The 18,802-nt window shown below is 36.3% G+C and overlaps 1 long non-coding RNA gene and 1 other non-coding gene across 2 annotated transcripts in view; both read left to right on the top strand.

Annotated features, from left to right (window-relative positions):
* Nucleotides 1–5,140: 5,140 nt before the first annotated feature.
* LOC140697076 (uncharacterized) overlaps nt 5,141–18,802 on the top strand; it is a 39,619-nt gene continuing 25,957 nt past the window's right edge. Inside the window, exons 1-2 of the long non-coding RNA XR_012073893.1 lie at nt 5,141–5,371; nt 7,071–7,178. This is a non-coding gene — a long non-coding RNA (uncharacterized lncRNA). The remainder of the gene's footprint in view (nt 5,372–7,070; nt 7,179–18,802) is intronic.
* TRNAT-GGU (transfer RNA threonine (anticodon GGU)) lies at nt 7,611–7,686 on the top strand. The gene has a single exon. It is a non-coding gene; the product is annotated as a tRNA-Thr (tRNA).

Below are 18,802 nucleotides of genomic sequence, written 5' to 3'. Positions count from 1 at the left end.
GGCTACTTGGAGAAATGGCTGATACCAGTTCTGGACCAGGAAATGCATAAAATGTGTCTGGAATACCTTTGTCATACAGAAGGACAAGGAAGTTATTAGAAATGACTGGGTTCATGTCAAATGGATACCAGAACAAATCTGAAGGAGTTGCACTTGCCAAAGATGGGATCATATTAGCAACAAAATGAATAATAATGATAATGGATTGAGATACATCAAATATGTTAAAATCCATTAGTTCTTAATGATACACACAAAAACTCTCACTAGTCATCTTTGGATGGTGCTATGAAACAGTATGCTGAAAACTGGAAAATAAAGTAAAACAGTCAAGCATTTATATTATATTTCTTGTACAAATAATATTTAAGGGTGCCAAATAGTTAATTTGGGAAAGACCTTTAAAAAGAATTTTAGTGAATACATATGGAAGCAATGGTAGGATATCACCGTTGAACTCCTAATGAAATAATGGATATAAGCCATGATCATTAATGGCTCTTAAAACCATTAGGTGACTTGCTGATGGGGAGCTTTATAGGGATGGATCAGGCTGAAGCAGCAAACCTACCGCCCAGCCTTAATGTCACAAAAAAGGGAAAGAACCCGACCTTGTGTTTCTCTTAATGGATTATACAACACTCCTATAAAATAGTCATGATATAAACCTGGGCTGAACCTGGTCAAGACTTTAGCTTTCCAGAAAATACAGGCACCAGAAGAATGTGTGAAAAGTCCCCACTGGGAGGCAATCAGCAAAGTTTAAAATGTGGGGGTCTGCTCTCTTCAACAAATAAATTGTGAGGGAAGAAAAACAGTAGAGAAAACTTTTAGAGTAAAAGATATGTAAAAGACTTTGGGTGTCAGGTCGACATGTTACGAGTTAGGAAATCATCACTCCAATTCGTATAACAAGAAAAAACTGAAAAAGACCCATCAAAGACCCAGGTCAGACAGAGGGCAGCTACCACTCCAAAATCTGGAGAGACAGGTGAACACAGAGAATCTCCGCTGCAGTTGGCTTACATGGAGCAGAAACCTCTGGAGCCATAAACAGATAAAAACACTTAAATGGCAATTTTGATGAATTCCTGGAGGCTGAGTGTGGACTAGCTTGAGAGTGAGAAACTGCTGGAATCTGGACTCCCAGGCTGAGGGATCCTCATGCTTTTGAGAGTTTTCCCTTCAGAAACCTACTAGGTTTTCAAGGCATAGGTCTGAGAAAAATCCCATTTTGGTCAGAGAGAGGGAAAAGAAATCTTTTTGAATGATGCACATGGGAAAAGTAACCATTTGAAATCCTCCCAGTGTGGACTCCATGACAATGGCCCACCCTCCTTAATTTAAGCAGAGGAAATACTTCACCAGAGCCTTATCTGGCCCAGGGGCAGGGTGATAAGCCAGCTGTATCGCCTGTAGTTTTTGCTTCTCACCTTAAGGGAGGGGGGGAAAAAGGCTAAGAAATTTTCATGAAGTTCACAGCCCAGGATTGTAGGCCTACTAAAAACCTGAGATAATTATATAAGATTATAACACGCCTTACAATTACATCAACAGGGCTTCAGTACAATAACAGGGGCTACAGTTGAGAGCTGCAAGACACAGACTTAATTTAAGAAATTGCACTTGAAGACACTTAAGAACAAGAGAAAACAGGAAAAAGCAAGACACCAGAAGAAACCAAAGTCTATAAAAATAATCACCCAAACTAGGTGAAGTACAGGGGATGTTTAGGATGGTGAAACCATTCTGTATGTTACTGTAATGGTAGACAGGTGGCATTATGTATTTGTTACAACTCCCAGAACTTTACAACAAAGGTAGTGAACCTTAATGTATGCAAATTGTACAAAATCTTTTAGGGTGTTTTGGAATCACGGGAAGAGACGTAGACTGTGACAAAAGAATCTAACCAGATTTTAAGTGTATGAATCAACCTCACTTAGGGGTCCAGGGAGAGGTGCTAACCTCAGTAACTTTGGAAATGGTGTCTGTAAGACTGAAGGCAAAAGGAACTACACGTAAGCACTGTATTCTAACTGATACATCTGTTTCCCATGGGGTATATACTTTGACAATGCTCATACTGGTATACATGAATATTGGAATTAAATAGTTTAACTGGTGGATGGGGGGAGCCAGGTTTCTCACTGTTTTTGTGGGAATATATTATAGGTAAGCAAGGGGAGGAGGTGGCTAGAATGGTCCATGTGGTAGCAGATTGTATCAGTATGGACTCATGTTTAACTCAATATGGATACAGATGGTTAGATACTAGAAATGTTTACTGATGTGTGCATATATGTGGGCTAGTGCACACACATACATTTCTTTGTTAGCTTAGAGGGCATAAAAGAAACAACACCCCAGTGGCAATGAACATACCTAGCATGTAGATCATAGTTTCTAGTATCATTCTCCAAAAAAGGAACCAGAGGTCCTTGGAGAAATGCCTGATTCTAGAACTGTATGCTGGAGCACCTTGTAGTGCCAGGAAGTAAGGAAATGCTATAACAAATAAGCAAACAAAAAAACCACAACCCACATTGGTGAGAGTGTGTCAAAGGGCCACAGGAACTGTGTTACATTGAATAACAACCCCCAATGGTATCAGTTTCTAAACCCTGGAACCTGGAAATGTTACCCTATAAGGAAAAGGGGTCTTTGCAGAGTTATTAAATAAGGAAGATGATCCTGGATAACCCAGTTGGACCCTAATGCTATCACATGTATCCTTATAAGAGGGAGGTAGAAGGAGCTTTGACACTGACGCAGAGAAGGGGAGGCAATGTGACATGGAGGGGGGAAGGCAGCAGCCATAAGCCCTGGATTGCTGGCATCCACCAGAATGGGAAGAGGCAAGGAATGGATTCTCCACCACCAGAGGGAGCACAGGCTGGCAAACTCTTAAGCTCAGTGAGACTGATTTTGGACGTCAGACCTCCAGAATGGTGAGGAAATAAATCTCTGTTGTTTTAAATTTAGTGGTAACTTGTTACAGTAGCCCTGGAAAACTGATATAGCCAACTGAAAGAACTCTCAATGGCCAAACCTAGAATAGTTTCAGTAACAAATAAAGCAAGTAGAATTGGGTTGTAATCCATAATATAAAATAAAAATTCATGAGTATTTGATGCTGATGTAAATAAATGATTTAATATGTAAATGAAGGAAGAGAGACACATCTCCCTTCCAAAAGAATTCGGACTGATTTACGTCAATACCCCCGACTCCAGGAGGTAGAGCATAATTCCGAAAGAGCACAGTTTGGAAAGGAGGAAAAAGGAATAACTTCACAAACATTACTTCAGCCAGGTGGTTAGGGTCAGCATCAGTAGTCATAAATCATGTTAACAGTGTGTGCCCTTGAAATTATGGAATGAATAAAACGCTTTACCTCTGTTATTTTTCTTCTCAAAACCCATAACTCCTTTCTAATTACGATAAAAACATCAGACAACTTCTAAAAGAAGGGCATCCTGTAATATACCTGACTGGGACTCCTCAAAATTTTCAAAGATTATCAAAACACAAGGGAAGTCTGAGAAACAGTTACAGCCAAGAGGAACAATTTTTGTTTAGTATTTCTCCTTTTATTTACATGTGTTACTTAAAAACACTTCTCTGCTAATTGTACCATCTTGAGTGATGTCAATTTGGATTTATTTTGACTCTGTTTTTGAGTATAGGTCACATAGTTCTGTTTCTTTGCATATCTATTGAATTTTTATTGGGTACCTGACATTATGAATGATAACATAGTAGACACATGGTAGACTCAGGGAGGCGTGACTTTTTTTTTCCAATCAACAGTTAACTTGGCTGAACTCAAACTCCATACTCCGTCCCTCTGCAGCCAGTGGCTGACATTTCCTTCAGATTTATAGTTTCCAGCTTTTTTTTTCTCCTAACTAGTTCCTCTGTGGTCTCCCTATGAGTATTAGTTTAGTGATCAGGTGGATTTCAGGGCAATATTGGTTGCATTATTTTAGGACTCGTACCGTACATGGCTCTTCCCTTCCAAGCTCTTTTCTGTAGTTTCCTCTTTGCTCTCCAGATCCTGAGCTCTGGCCTCTGGTGCGTCAGAGCAGTAAGGCTTTGGCATTCTGCTGCCCTGAGCTGCTGTGCAGATTGGGGATTGTCCTCCAGCAAGAAGCTACAAATTCCTCAATGCAGTGGGCGCAATTCCTGTTTTTCTAGAGTAGATGTCCTTCTAGTTTCTACCTGCTTTTGGTTGTTCTCCAGTATCTCCAAATGTGTTTTCTTCTTATATAATTGTGTTCAAATCTTGAAACTTTAATTAGTGGCTGTTTGGTCTATTTAAGCTATTTCACCATTATCAGAGAAGGATCAGTTAGTTAATCAGCTCTTTTGGAAGGTCAGCAAAGTTTGACCCAGTTTAAAGAACTCTACCCTGTTTCTTGCTTAATGTTTTTCCATAAACACTCACTTAGTGCTTATAAGATACCAAGAACTTTTCTCTGTTCTTTGCAAATAATAACTCATTTCTTCCTTGCAAACAATTCCTATGGAATCTGCTATTATTATTTCCAAAACTGAAGAGTTCAGTCAGTTGCCAAAGTTCAGACAACTAGAAAATAGGCTGATTTCTGAACCCAGCTTACAAATTAGCCCATTCTTCTTCTTCTATTAAAAAAACAAGGGGTTGGTGCAGGAATTCTGAATGTCCCTCAAATCACGCCATAATGCTGCCCTTTATAGTGTATGAGAGTAACTGAAAGAGAAGACTGTATCAAGATATCCTGATTAATTTTTACACAAGACTTTGGCATATCCCGTTTCTTACCTCTCAGTCCTAGTTTACCCATCTATGAAGTTGGGTGGTTTAACATTTAACGGTGTGCTACAGAAAGGCAGAAGACCAAAAAAAAAAAAAAAAAAAAAAAAAAAAATCCTCATCTATCTGTGTACTTCCTCTTTGTGTCCACTAGAGGGGGAAGTGCTACCAGACAGTTGTTAAAATACCTGTAAAAGAAACTCCAGTGTAAAAAGTTTATTAAAAATTTTTTTTATTTTGTAATACTATTCATTATAAACATGTAGGATATATGAAAAAACATAAAGAAGAATTTTCACTGTTGTAAACATTTTTTATTCCTTTTAGCTGCCAAACTTCTGAACCTCCTTCACTGTAGTGGTGGAAATGCTGATTTCTCAACCTCCCCTCCTGCTGGGGTGCAGGCACAGGACTGAGGCTGTGGCCCAGACTGGGACCTGAAGACACAGGGATGCATGTGCAGAAATAATTTTGGAGGGGCTCTACAGAGAAAGGGAAGTCCTACTGAGCAGCTGAGTCTGGGAGCCAGCAAGATTAGAATATGCCGTGGTGTGACTCAGTCTGCCCTCAGAGGTTTGTGAGGTTTGGAGATACCCATCTTTCTAGATGTCTCTCAAATCTGTCCCCTTCCTCTCCTCATGCCACTGTCGACATCATTTCTCACCTGGACCACTGTGCCAACCTCCTAACCTAGGTCCTAGCTTCTCTCTTTCTCCAAGTTCCAATAAGTAGCACAAATTGGATTATGTCACTCTTCTGCTTAAAAATTTAAGTGACTCCTGATTTTCTTTGGAAAAGTTTCCCGTCTCCTATATTGATTTGGAAGATGTTTTCATGGTTTGAGTTCTGTCATTCTGCATTGACCTTTCATTTAGTCTTTCCATCTTACACCTTATTTTCTAGTCACGTTTAACTGTTGGCAGTTTCACAAACTGATTATGCATTTATTTTAGTGCATTTAAGTATCTTCCTTATATTTAGATCTACAGTGCTTAGTATAATGGCTGTGCATATGACACGTATTTAATATGCATTGTGTAATGAATGAACAATACTTGTTCACATGTTCTCTGAGACTGAATCAAAAGAAAGAAATTTCAAGGCTCAAGCGTTTCCAAGAGGCGATGAAATTCAAGTTTATAATAATACTAATGACAATAGCAGTATTGTTACCAATACGATCAGTAACAATAGCTAGCATATATGGAGCACTGACTGTGCATCAGGCACTCTTGTCATAAGACACGTTGTAATATCCCTTTAGTCTTCACCACAGTCCTGTGAGGTAGATACTACTAAACCCATTTAACAGAAAAGAAAGCTGAGGCACAGTTAAGTAACTTGCTTAATTTAATCTGGCCTGCCAACCTATGCTAAAAGAAATATTGAAGTTCTACTCTTAATAGAAAAGAAGCAGAAAGCTATACAAATGAGAAAACCATAATTGGGAATGTGATAACTACAATGAGTTGCAAGAGAATAAACATGAAGATGTAAAGAAAAAAAAAAAGGACATTAAATTAATCTGGCCTGCCAAAGGTGGAGCCGAAGTTTGAATACAATCAATCAAACACCAGAACCTGCATGTTATACTGTAGGTGGAGACCTGTGACATACAAGAAAAGGTTATTAGTTTAGAAAAATTTGAGGAACTGTAATGTCAGAATATTAAAAGAAATATTAATCTGGATTTTTAAAAATTACCTGTTAATTGTCTACATTCCCCCACTAGAAGGAAAACAGAAAAACACCACAGGAGAAAAGGAGCTTGTCTCTCTTTCACATTGACTACCAAGTGCCTAGAGAATGTTTACTATGTATCAAGTAGGTGCTCCATAACTGTTTATGGAAGGAAGTAAGGAAGAAAGGAATTACAAAGGATCTGTTAAAATTACAAAAAATCTCTTAGGCATTACCCTCATTTTATCAAATATAATTTAAGTTCCTTATGTGTAGATAGAGTTCTTTTCTTTTCCCTTCAGTTAGTCTGGCATTGTGTATAGTAGGTGTTTAATAAGTAATTATTGATTGATTGAAGAGTGTCCAAAAAATTAATGAAAAACTTTGAAATGCACACCTTTTCAAGTGATCTCTGCCTTGCAATATTGTTGGCAATTTTAGTTGTAGAAAATTAATGATAATACAAATGATTTTATCTATAGAAATGAAAATTAGTTGTGTCTGGTGAAATGTAATTGATTATTGACCCATTCTGTTTCAGCATTCCTTACCTGACTGTATATGTGTATTATTTGAATTCTTTTTTGAACAGGTTATAGAAACATACTGGTTCTCTCATTAACTGGAATATGATTCAGCCATAAAAAAGAATGAAATTTTGCCATTTGCAACAACGTGGATGGACTCAGAAGGTATTAAGGTAAGTGAAATAAGTCAGAAAGAAAATACTATATGATATCACTTATATGTGGAATCTAAAAACAAAACAAACTAGTAAAATTTGAAAAAAGAAAAAGACAAATATAGAGAACAAACTAGTGGTTACCAGTGGAGGGGGGCAAGAAAGGGGTAGAAGATTAAGAGGCATAAACTACTGTGTATAAAGCAAATAAGCTACTGTACAGCACAGGGAATATAGGCAATTTTTCATAATGACTGTAAGTGGAGTATAACCTTCAAAAACTGAATCACTATGTTGTATACTGGAAACTTATGTATAGTATTGTGCATCAACTATATTTCATAAAAATAATTCTTTAAATTAGTGAATTAGATAAAATCCTAGGTACAGGATCATTTTATATCTGTATGAAAGCCATGATTATACTCTCTTTTAAAAACTATCCTGAGGGGAGAGGGTATAGCTCAAGTGGTAGAGCACATGCTTGGTGTGCATGAGGTCTTGGGTTCAATCCCCAGTATCTCCATTTAAAAAAAAAGAAAGAAAGAAAAGAAATGGGCATTGGTGGTATTTGTGGTATCTCTGGAGCCAATAATTCAATTATGAAGCCCCTGAATATTTTGTCTTTGGGGTTAAGCATTGTGTTTTCTTCCCAGTTGAGGCACAACTTTCCTTTAAAATTATCAACTTCTTCACAGCTTTTAAAGTGGGGGTTAGGTAAAAATTTATACTGCCTTACTAGACCTGTTAGGACTGTCTGTCCCCCAGATGTCACCCTGATGTCTTAGGATCCATAGAAAACAAAAGAGCTTGTCTTTCTTTTATAAGTAAGTTAGTTTTGATAGTGGATTATAAACTTGATATTTTATGTCTTAAGGTAGGGGCTGACGCAGGCAGGATTGGGGATAGAACTCAGGACTTCATGCTTGTCCGTATTCCTGCCTGAGGCCTCTTGCCATATAACATTGAGACTTTTTCTCTCTTCTTAGGATATGCCTTTTTTAAAAAAATACTTTTGAAAGTAAAATATGGTCTTTCACAAATAAGCCTAGGATACATGGTCATATTCTGGATCGTGTAAGATCCTCTTAATTCTAGAGCAACATCCGTTTAGACATCCATGGTGACAGTCTTTGTTTGAGGACAGAGACTCTCTCCTTGATCAAATGTTAGTCACTAGAAGAGTCATCCAGGTCTTGTCCTTGGGCCTTGTCTGTGGCCTGTTGAGTCCAGCTGTAGCAAGAATCCTGCTAACTCAGTTTGGCGAGAATCCCCCACCCACCCTTGATATCTGATCACCCTGACCTTCCTTCAGCAAGAATCTTGTTAAGTTAGTTTTGCAAGAATTCCACTACACTTGACGTCTCTTGGTTAATTTTCCATCCACTGGTCTCACTCTGCTTCTTGGCTATGAACTTCCATTTGTCTTTGATGTATTTGGAGTTGAGCCCAACTTCTCTCCCCTATTGTGATAATCTTAACAGCTATTGCAATAGTCCTGAATAAAGTCTTATCATGCTAACATATGTCAGAATAATTTTTCTTAAACAATTATAGACAGTTTCACAATTAAATCAGAATATTGGGCCATCTCACAAATAAAACAGTAGGTGTTTTGCATTCATTAGTCTCTGTTCTTATTGACAATACTTCCCATTGTCCAAAATTAGCAGCCCTTCATTATGCTTCAATTTCCTCTCCTTTTAAAGATTCATGTAGTGTAAGCTTTAATTGCTGTGTGTGTATTTGTGTGTATGCTATAGAATGAGAAACCGGGATTGGCTTCCTCATCAGTGGTTTTCCACCATCTTCCAAAATTTGTACTTTCATACTTCAATTTTTTGACATGAATTTTCTGGCTTTCCAAGGCAAATGATAACCAAAGATAACAAGTAATGTATTTGTTTATTATAGTTCATTCATTAAGAAAAAGGAAGTAAGGAAGAGAGCCAAAATTTCTGTAGCATTGACTATATCAGGAACTTGTGATATGTGATTAAATTAGATGTTGGTTAAATTCTCTTGACTTTTTTGAGATTTGATTTAGATTGATATAAAACCCCATCCCGGGCATAGTAAGGAATGCCCTCTGTCTGAGGATTCTCGATTGGGAGAGAGTCTGGGGAGCTCTCCTCTTTTCAGCACTTCTGGCTCCATTCTCCTGAATTCTTGATCTCACTTGGATCTTTCTTCCTATGAATTCTCCTCACTCTGCCCTCTAAAGATTTTATATGGAACAGAAAAAAAAAAAGTCCTGTGTGTCCATCCAAACACTGGTCTTCCAGAGATTCAGAAAGTGTAATTTGCTGTGATGGAGCAGGAACAAAATTCTAAGTTTGCCTCCAAAACCCATTTAAATTCACTTTCTAGTTTCCAAAATGTTTTACAGCTACATACGGTGGCAGGGAACTAAAGTTAAATCAATTTGACTTACAGTGATTTAGTAAAACACCTGAAATGGTAAAAATTTCTAAATTTTTATTTGAGAGGGAAAACTTGTACTTTTAGAGCAATTATTTTTATTCAATATCTATTAATTGGGTTTTTTGTCATAGGTTATGTTACAGTTAATTATATATAAAATTATCTAACATTCAAACGTGCAAAGTAACTACGTGGTCCCTAATTCTCGGAATTGATACGTCTCTCTTCCAATTACTATACCAGAGTGAGCCACTAGGTGTCAGTTTAACACAGAAATTATCTAAAAAGGCCCTTAGGAAAAAGTGAACTCACTTTCAAGGTAGGTAGACACTCTATTTTGTCTTCTCAAGTTCATTATGTGAATTTTGTGTCCACTCAGCTCTAAGTATCCATCTGCCTGAGGAAATATTAAAATTATTTTAATGAAGTAAAATTATTTTACCACCTAGAGAAATGTAGTAGATGTTTTCTGTTGTTCAAAGTAGGGTTATTCCTGACAAATTGAATGAAAAAGAAAGTTTTTTCGGTTAACAATAAAAAAGCAGTATCCTCAGGAGTAAACCTAACAAAAATGTGCAAAAATCATATGAGAAAAACATTATAATAGTCTTGAAAGACACAGCAATAGACTTGAGCAAATTAAAAGACATTTCTTCTTTTTGGACAGGATGTGTCAACGACATGTAGACATCAACACATCCATTTAATGCTATCCCAACTGAAATACTCCCCACATTTTTCTAGAGCAAGGCAAACTAATTCAAAGGTTCATATGAAAAAATAAAATTACGGTTATAATTATGAAAATCCTGTTTAAAAAAAAGAACAATGAGGGGACCTAACAGTACCAGATAATAAAATGTACTATAAAGCCTCTATAATTAAAACATCAAGATCCTGTTGATAGTAGATAGACTAATAGAGAGAGTATGAAATCCAGAAATAGACTATATATAGAAGCAAATTACATATATCCTCAACTTATTTATAACAAGAGAAATGCAAATTAAAATAATATTATTTTCATCTATCAAAAAGTAAACAGTTTGTTAGTAAGAGTGTACAGAAACACTCATACTGCTGGTGGTAATTGCAAAATGATGTAACCCTTATAAAAAGGAACTTGTCAATGTTTAATAAAACCACATATTCATGTATCCTTTGACCCACATAATCTTTCTTCTAGGAATCCACCCTGAAGGCACATCTTTACTAATATGAAACAAAATATGCACATGGTTATTCACCCCAGTATTATTTATAAGGGCAGAAATTGGAAACAACCTTAATGCCCATCCATAGGGAATAATTGAATAAACTATGGCATAACTGCGCAATGGAGTTATTTACAGACAAAAATTAAATGAGGAAGATCTCTCAAAACTGACATGAAGTGTTTCCAGCCATATTGTTACATTGTATAAAAGGGTATATCTAGCATGCTAACTTTTGTATAAGAAAGAAGAGAAAATAAAAATACACTTACTTCAGTAAAAAGAAAAAGAAATACATGAATTATAAACTAGAAACTCTTAAAAATGGTTACCTAAATAAGGCTGGGAACAGGATGAAAATGAAACTCCTGTTTGATTCTTTTTTCATAGTTTTGGTCTTTTGACCAAATTTTTACAAAATAACCGATTTGGATTCTAAAAATATTAATATTATGAAAGACAAAAATGCTGGCGAACTATTTCAGCTTAAAGGAGACTAAAGAACTTTTTTAAAAGTGCATAAATTATAAACAAGAGCTATTCACTTTTGACTTACACACTTCAATTAAACTTTAAAAGGTATGAAAAATTGTAACTTACAGTGCCTCCAGAGAACACTTTAAAGAGCATCAGTAACCTTTCTCTGTCCCACGTCATTTTATTGATACTTTTGACTATATCAATTCTATATTAAAGTTAGAAGGCATGGATAATAACCTTCCAATAAGACAAAAACAAAAACAAAAACAAGCTTTGCTATTTTGAGTGTGAGATGTCAGTTGTCTTCTTTTCAAATTTGGTCTCAAATGCTTGAAATTCCATACAGCATTCCCTCCTTATGCATGGGGAGTGTGCCCCAAGACCCCCAGTGGATGCCTGAAACTGCTGATAGTGCCAAATTCTATATATACTACATTGTTTCCTATACATACAAACCTATGATAAAGTTTAATTTATAAATTAGGCGCAGTAAGAGATTAACTGCAATAACCAATAATAAAATAGAATAATTATAACAATATACTGTACTAAAAGCTATGTGAATGTGATCTCTCTCCTTACTCAGCTTCTTCAGCTCTGTCAGAAATATGGAGACGCAGACTCTCCAGTAGTTTTTTATTTTTCCATCCAAACCTAACCCTGAGTCTGTGTAACTGTCCCTTACTTGCAGTAAATGGCTGTTGTCACTTGTTTCAGGGGATCCCTTGCTGAAGTCTTTGTATAGGCTTCATACTGTCTTGCAATTTCTGTACAATTCATAGTAACTATAAAATAGGTCTCTTTTTAGTTTTCAGTTGTCTAACCTATAAAATTAAAGAAAAATTTGGTTCTTAATCAATCATATTAGGACCCAAAAAGGAAAACCATAACTCTATTGAAAGGTTCAAATTATATATTAACATTTATTACAATAAATTAACATGTATACAAGTAAAGTAAATAATACAGGTAAAGGGAACGATAGAATTAACCTACATGTACCCATCACCCAACAATATTAATTTTCAACTGCTGTCTAATCTTGTTTTATATATACTGACCATCACGTCACCTCCTCTGAATTATTTTGAAGCAAAACACAGACATCACATTATTTGTAGATTGGATTATACATTATTAGGATCTTTATACTTGTTCAGATTATTATAACATGGATACATCTAAGATATTAGTATTAATACACCTCAGCAAGATAAAATAATACATTGCATTTGTATAGTTCTTTAGTTTATCAAACTTCACTAGTACCTTGTGGCATATATCACATGAACTTGACAGTTTCCCAAAACCTAGATAATTTTCTGATGAGGCCCTTGGCTATAATAACAAGTACAATTTTTTTTCATTGTATGATAAAATGTGTCAGTTTTGGAACATCTGCATAGCTTCATGAACCAGTATTTTACAAATGACCAATGTATGATATTACAGAGTCCTGCATGAGTAAAGGACCTGTTCAAAGTGTAAGAGGGACCAATGGATTTTAACAAAGTGGGGTATGAAAAGTTCAGTGATATGGCTTCATATTTCATATAGGAACTAGCCAAAAAAAAAAAAAAAAACCCCTGCCATCTGTTGCATTCTGGTATACTGTCAAAGAAGGATATCCATAATTATCTGAAAGGCTATTAAGATACTACTGCCTTTTCCAACTATATTTCTGTATGAGGCTAATTTTTTCTTTTACATACTTCAACCAAAACAATCTGTTAAAACAGATTCGATTCAGAAGCAGATATGAGAATGTAGTTGTCTTCTATTAAGCTTGACATTAAGGAGTTTTCAAAATTGTAAAACAATGTCACAATTTTTCCCACTACTTTTTGAAAATATAGGTGATTGTCAAAAACTATTTTTAATGTTAAAATGTATTGATTTATTATCATTATTTTAAAGTAAATAACAAGTATTTTAAATTCTCAACTTATTTTCTAGTATAGTAAATATTGATAGATATAACCCATATAAAGAAAAGTTCCCTTTGGTCCTCAAGTCCACTGAGAGATTGCTAAGACGAAAGAAATCTCCTCTTTTTATATACTGAAGTTGATACAGTCTAGTACATACATGTTTTTGAGATAAACAATAATTAGTCCTCAAGTAAGAGAGCTTGACAACATCGTTTATTACACATGGTTCATTCTAACTGTACTTGGTAATTGGAGTGGCTATCTGTGGTATTGAATTGGTTTTGTCCCTGGGAAAACCGAACTTGTATCATTATGACAGGAGGTAGTTTTGCAACTTGAAGCCAAGTGCACAGGGATGTTAGGTCCCAACTCTCTCACAGAAACTGGGAGGTAGGGGTGCTTTCTCATCTTGATGTTAACATTTCAAAAAGGTGGCTCCAGGTCCTTGAGAAGGACATTCCTAGCTTGTAAAGCTGACAAAATGCTAATCTATTCTTCAAAGGGATTTATGTGCATTTCAAAGAGAATAGAGAGTACTTACAATGATAAGTTTTCTAAAGTAAATGCTCAAAGGAAAAGGAGAAAAAAAGGGAAATCTCTTCCTTTACTTTCAACAGAGAGAAGGAAGCCTCTTATTTATAATTTGTGTTTGTCCTTACGGTGTCTGCTGTCTGGTTACTTCATGCAGATGTCTCTGGTAATTGAGTGGGGTGGGGTGGGAAGGACAGGGAGCACTCCTCTCTACTCCTGTCTCACAACCCCTGCCTTTTTTTCTCTTCAGTTTGCCTTTTTCTCATGTTTCTTAATGTTTCACTTTGCACTTGTTGGCCAAGCCATGACCTGAGAGTGACGAGTGCTCTGCAAGTGAAGATGGTTCCTTTGTGTTAGTTCTTCAAGATCCCGGAGCGCTGAGAGGTTTGGGGACAGCTTTCTCAACTTCCTCCTTCTTGGTCTCAGGTTTACAAGTCCCAGGTCAACCTCTGCTTAATAAATACCAGGTCCATAAAGGAAGAAAATGTCCCTTTAATCATTACCCAAATGATTTTTTTTCTCTTTTCTCCACTTACAAAATTAATCTGATACAGGTTTTATTTAAAACTTTTTTGCTATATCTAGCACATTTCAGGTTTGGGCCAATAGAAGTTATGGTTCAGATAATCACTTTAGTGAGTGTGTCTGGAGAAGCTTTCTCCTCTTGCCCCCTGTGATGCTGCACATGCTTGTTTTCCTCCTGCTTCACTGGCTACCACTTGTTTGTCTTGTGAGTGATAAGTATTGCCAGCCATATCAGTAAACAAAGAATTCTGTGACAATCCAGTCATAGCTGCTACCACCACCCCCCTGACAGTGAGCAGAGGGAACTCAGGATGCAGACAAATAGGAAGCCCAGCCTTTGCAGCCTCCCCCAACCAGGCCCTTGAGGGAGCTCAGGATGTGGAAGAACAGGACACTGGCCCTAGATAGCTACGTGCATATCAAAGGAATGAGTTCAGTGAGGCCAGACCTTTGCACCTTCCCATGCATAGAAAAGTGCTAAATTCCTTAATTTTGGATATCTGGGTTTTTTTTTTAATTGACAGTAATCTTTTGATGTTCCAACTACCTGGTCCTTGTTGCAAAAACTCCTATGTATCCTGGCTTCTGCCTTTCCCCTTTGGAACAGTCTCTTAGAGAGATATGAGAGGCTGTGTCCTGGGCTCTAGTCCTCAGGTAGTCTGCCAAGTAAAACATAACTCTCAACTTTTGGGTTGTGCGTTTTATTTCAGTTGACAGTGTCCTCACAGGCTCTTCCTCCTCCACTTGACTCCCACATGAAGGAGAGCATCTCGATGGAGTTAAAAGTTCTCTCTTCATTCACTACCACTCCTTAGGTTGTTTCTTCTAGTTCCATAGATTTAGTATCATCTGATATTGATCAATCTAAACTTCTATCTTCAGCTTTGACCTCTCCTATCAGTTCCAAACTTTTATATCCAACAGCTCACTTGAAAGCTCAACTAAATAGCTGATAAGCAACTCACAATTAATATGTAGAAATAGAATTCTTGATGTCTCCCAGTTCTACCCTCTCTTCAGTCTTCTTAATTCAGTAATGATATCGTTATACATTCAGTTGCCCAATCAAAACACAAAAGCAGACAAAACCCCATTCCACTGACTTACATGGCTCACATCAAACCCATTAGGAAGTTCTGTTGATTCTACTTCTAAGGTACATTTTGTATCCAATTCCTCTCTCAAATCTGAAAGCCACCACCCCAGTCTATACTACCATCATTTCTCAGAAAAGGGGAGAAACTTTTGACCAGTCTCTCTGCTTTCATTCTTTAACCTCTTCCCCTATACATCAACCACCATAATCATTTAAGAATGTGAATCTTACTACTTTGATTATCTTATGATAAAATTTTAAGACATTTCCACTGCACTTAGAATTAAATTAAAAATCTTTACTGAAATGCTTTTCATTCTTGTTGTTCAGATGCCCCTGAATATTCTTAAATGGACAACTAAGAGTAAATTTTGGAGAAAAAAATCCTTTCGTTTAAAAGTGTAAATATTTTAAAATAAAAAGACTAAAAAATTCTCCTAAATATATTCAATTGATTATTAAATGTTGAATATAAATTTTAAATATTAATGTAACAAGCAAAATTATTTTATAAAATCATCCTTCAGTGTGATGCATAGGACTTTCTTCCTTAATTAGATCCTATTTCTGTAGATTAGTATTTTTGTAGCTAGAATAAGACATGGGTCAAAGTTCAGCTTTAGTTCTTTTCCTACTGTGTACTTTAGGATTCTTTTTGTGTAGCCACATTTCAATCGTATGGATTGTTCAGATATGCCTTAATAAGTGTGGTAGAGAGATGAACCCTGAAGAATTATCACAAATGGTCCATGATTAAAAGTATTAATTTTTAATTATACATTTGATGAAACAAGCACACCTTATCAACATCCAAGAGGGAGGAATCCACTTTAATTGACCAAAGCTGGTTTTCTAGAGTTTAGAACATGTAATTTGGGAATATTTTGTTCCATACCCATACTTAAGTGGCTATTAAAGAGTGCAATTAAGTCAACGTAGAAATTAACAGCAAAAAGAAGAGAAAGTTCGTTATTAACTATGTACTGTTAAAAGATGTATAGGAGTATGTATATTTATAGGAGAATCTATAACATATTTGTCTTAACTTAAATATAATAAATGAGTCATGAAAATACCTAAAATAGTGGGTAAGTGGCTGAGTGACACTACGCAGGAGGCTTTCCTCCAAGTTAAATAGTAAGTGTGGCTTTACCGTATTCAGTGATCTTTGAGCAACAGTTAATGAGATGTTATCTTTTCCAACTCTGAATAAATATTTAAGAATTTTTGAAACTTCTATCTTATTTCTAATATATGTATATTTTTCTTTATGAATAATATTGATATGTTATAATGTAAACTTAAAAAACTCTTTGACTTCCTCCTTAAGATTGTGCCAAGCATGCAGTGGAGACAGATAACCTCATGGACAGTAGCAGTGCTTAATATCACTTTGGCTGTATTACCAGAACTTAACCAAAATATGGCTCTCCTTAGATGCATAACCAAACTAGGTCTTCTATGAAATGGAACTTACAGTCACTAATTCTTAGAGTATACAACATATACAGATTTCAGTGTTCTCTTTTCTCTACATATTTCTTTCTAAAAAGGCTTATAGTTCTTTTCAGTTGATACCATGATGCCTTGTTTAAGTTTTCCTTTCTTGTTTAATTTTTCAGTATCTCTTTCAGAGAATTTCAACACTTAAAAATACAGACTTTAAAAAAAATCCGGACTTTTTAAATGATGTATTTCTCCCAGAAAACTTTTTAAAAATTTAAATAGAATTGCATAATAATGTCACAAAGATAAAATGGCCCTTTCAACATTAATTTTTTTTCAACCCACATACCATGCCACTGTAGTTTTCTTTTTCTAGTCTTAATTTTTTTTGAAAATCATGATTCAGATTGCAGGATGCAGTCACAGCAGGCTGCCTTTCCAAGGTATGGGTCAGTCCTTCAGGACATATGCAGTTGCCTGTTCTCGAAAAACAATCTCAGCAAGAAATGGGCAATGGAATTTTATTCTTGTGAGGCAGAATTCTGTAAAACAGGTTGTAATTTTAGGGTATACTTTGTAGAGCACCTTGAATTTAGTTTATTGATCCTTTAATATTACTTTATTTTTCTACACAGTGAACAAGAAATAAGGAGAATTTATTTTTTGTTTTAATTGTAAAAGTACAACATGCTTATCATATAAAAAGTGAGGAAGTAGAAGGAGTAACACACTGTATGTTCAGCAGCACAGATTTAGAGTCCAGTTGACTAGGTTCAGGTCCCAGCTGTGCCATCAAACAGCTGTATGACCTTGGAAATGTGACTTGACTTGTCTGTGCTTCAGTTTCTTAAGTTGTAAAGTGGGGGTGATGCTAATAGCAGCTATACCACAGAGTTGCTGTGAGATGAACTGAAGTCATCCAGCTAAGCCACCTGGCTTCAGGAAATATTCAGTAAGAATTAGCTAACATCATCCAAGGTGACCACTGTTGATGATTTGCTGTTACGCTTTTTTCTCATGTATTTTTAACATTGGTTATAATATATGTATGTGTATATGTGTATCCTACTTTTTAAAATTAATTTTTAATATTTTATGACTACAAAATTGTTACATAATCTTTGTAGGGAAAAATGCAGATTAACACATTGGCTTAAAAATACTGTGATATATGATCATGGAAACCATTTGAAATGCTTTTCCTGGAGTGTCTTAGGATACTGGTATAAACAGCAGAGGGCAGCCCTCCCATCTGTGAGAATATAACTCTAAAAATTGGATGCTTGTCCCGAGGGAAATTAGACATCCCTCCCCATAATGCGTCTTCAGGGGGTACTTATAATGGGGCCTTATGCTGGCTGCCTCAGTGATAGATTGTGACTTACAGTCAGTGTCTCTAAAGGAAATGGCCCCATTTACCACCCCACCAGTTGCTATCTTGTTTCACTCAGGATAGTATTCTCAAAAGACTCCTGGAGCAGGAAAGAAGCTCTAACATTTTGTGGAACGATAATATCAGAAGGCTACTATCTTAGTCATTTCAGTAACAAAATACCACAGGCCAGGTGGCGTAAGTAAAAACATTTATTTATTACAGTTTCGGAGGCTGGGAAATCCAGGATCAAGGTACTGGCCAATTCATTTTCTGGTGAGAGCTCTCCTCCGGGCTGGCAGATGGCTACCTACCTTGCTGTGTCCTCATAGAGTAGCAAGAAGGGAGGGGAGGAAGAGAGGGGAGAGGGAGAGAGGAAGTAAGGGGTGGGGGAAGCCGAGGAGGCAGACAGAGGAAGGGGTCTGTCTGGAGAAGTCTCTTGCTCAGTCACACATGGGAGAAGGGGCAAAGGGAGGGAGGGAGAGAGGGAGAGGGAAGGGGAAGACAGAGATCTTTCTTTTCTTATGAAACCACATTCCTGTCATATTAGGGCTCCACCCTTATGACCTCATTTAACCTTAATTACCTCCTAAAGACTGTATCTCCAGATGCAATTAAATTGA

Source organism: Vicugna pacos, chromosome 6 (assembly GCF_048564905.1).
Source record: "Vicugna pacos chromosome 6, VicPac4, whole genome shotgun sequence".
NCBI classification, from domain to species: Eukaryota; Metazoa; Chordata; class Mammalia; order Artiodactyla; family Camelidae; genus Vicugna; species Vicugna pacos.
This window is presented reverse-complemented; position numbering and strand designations above follow the sequence as displayed.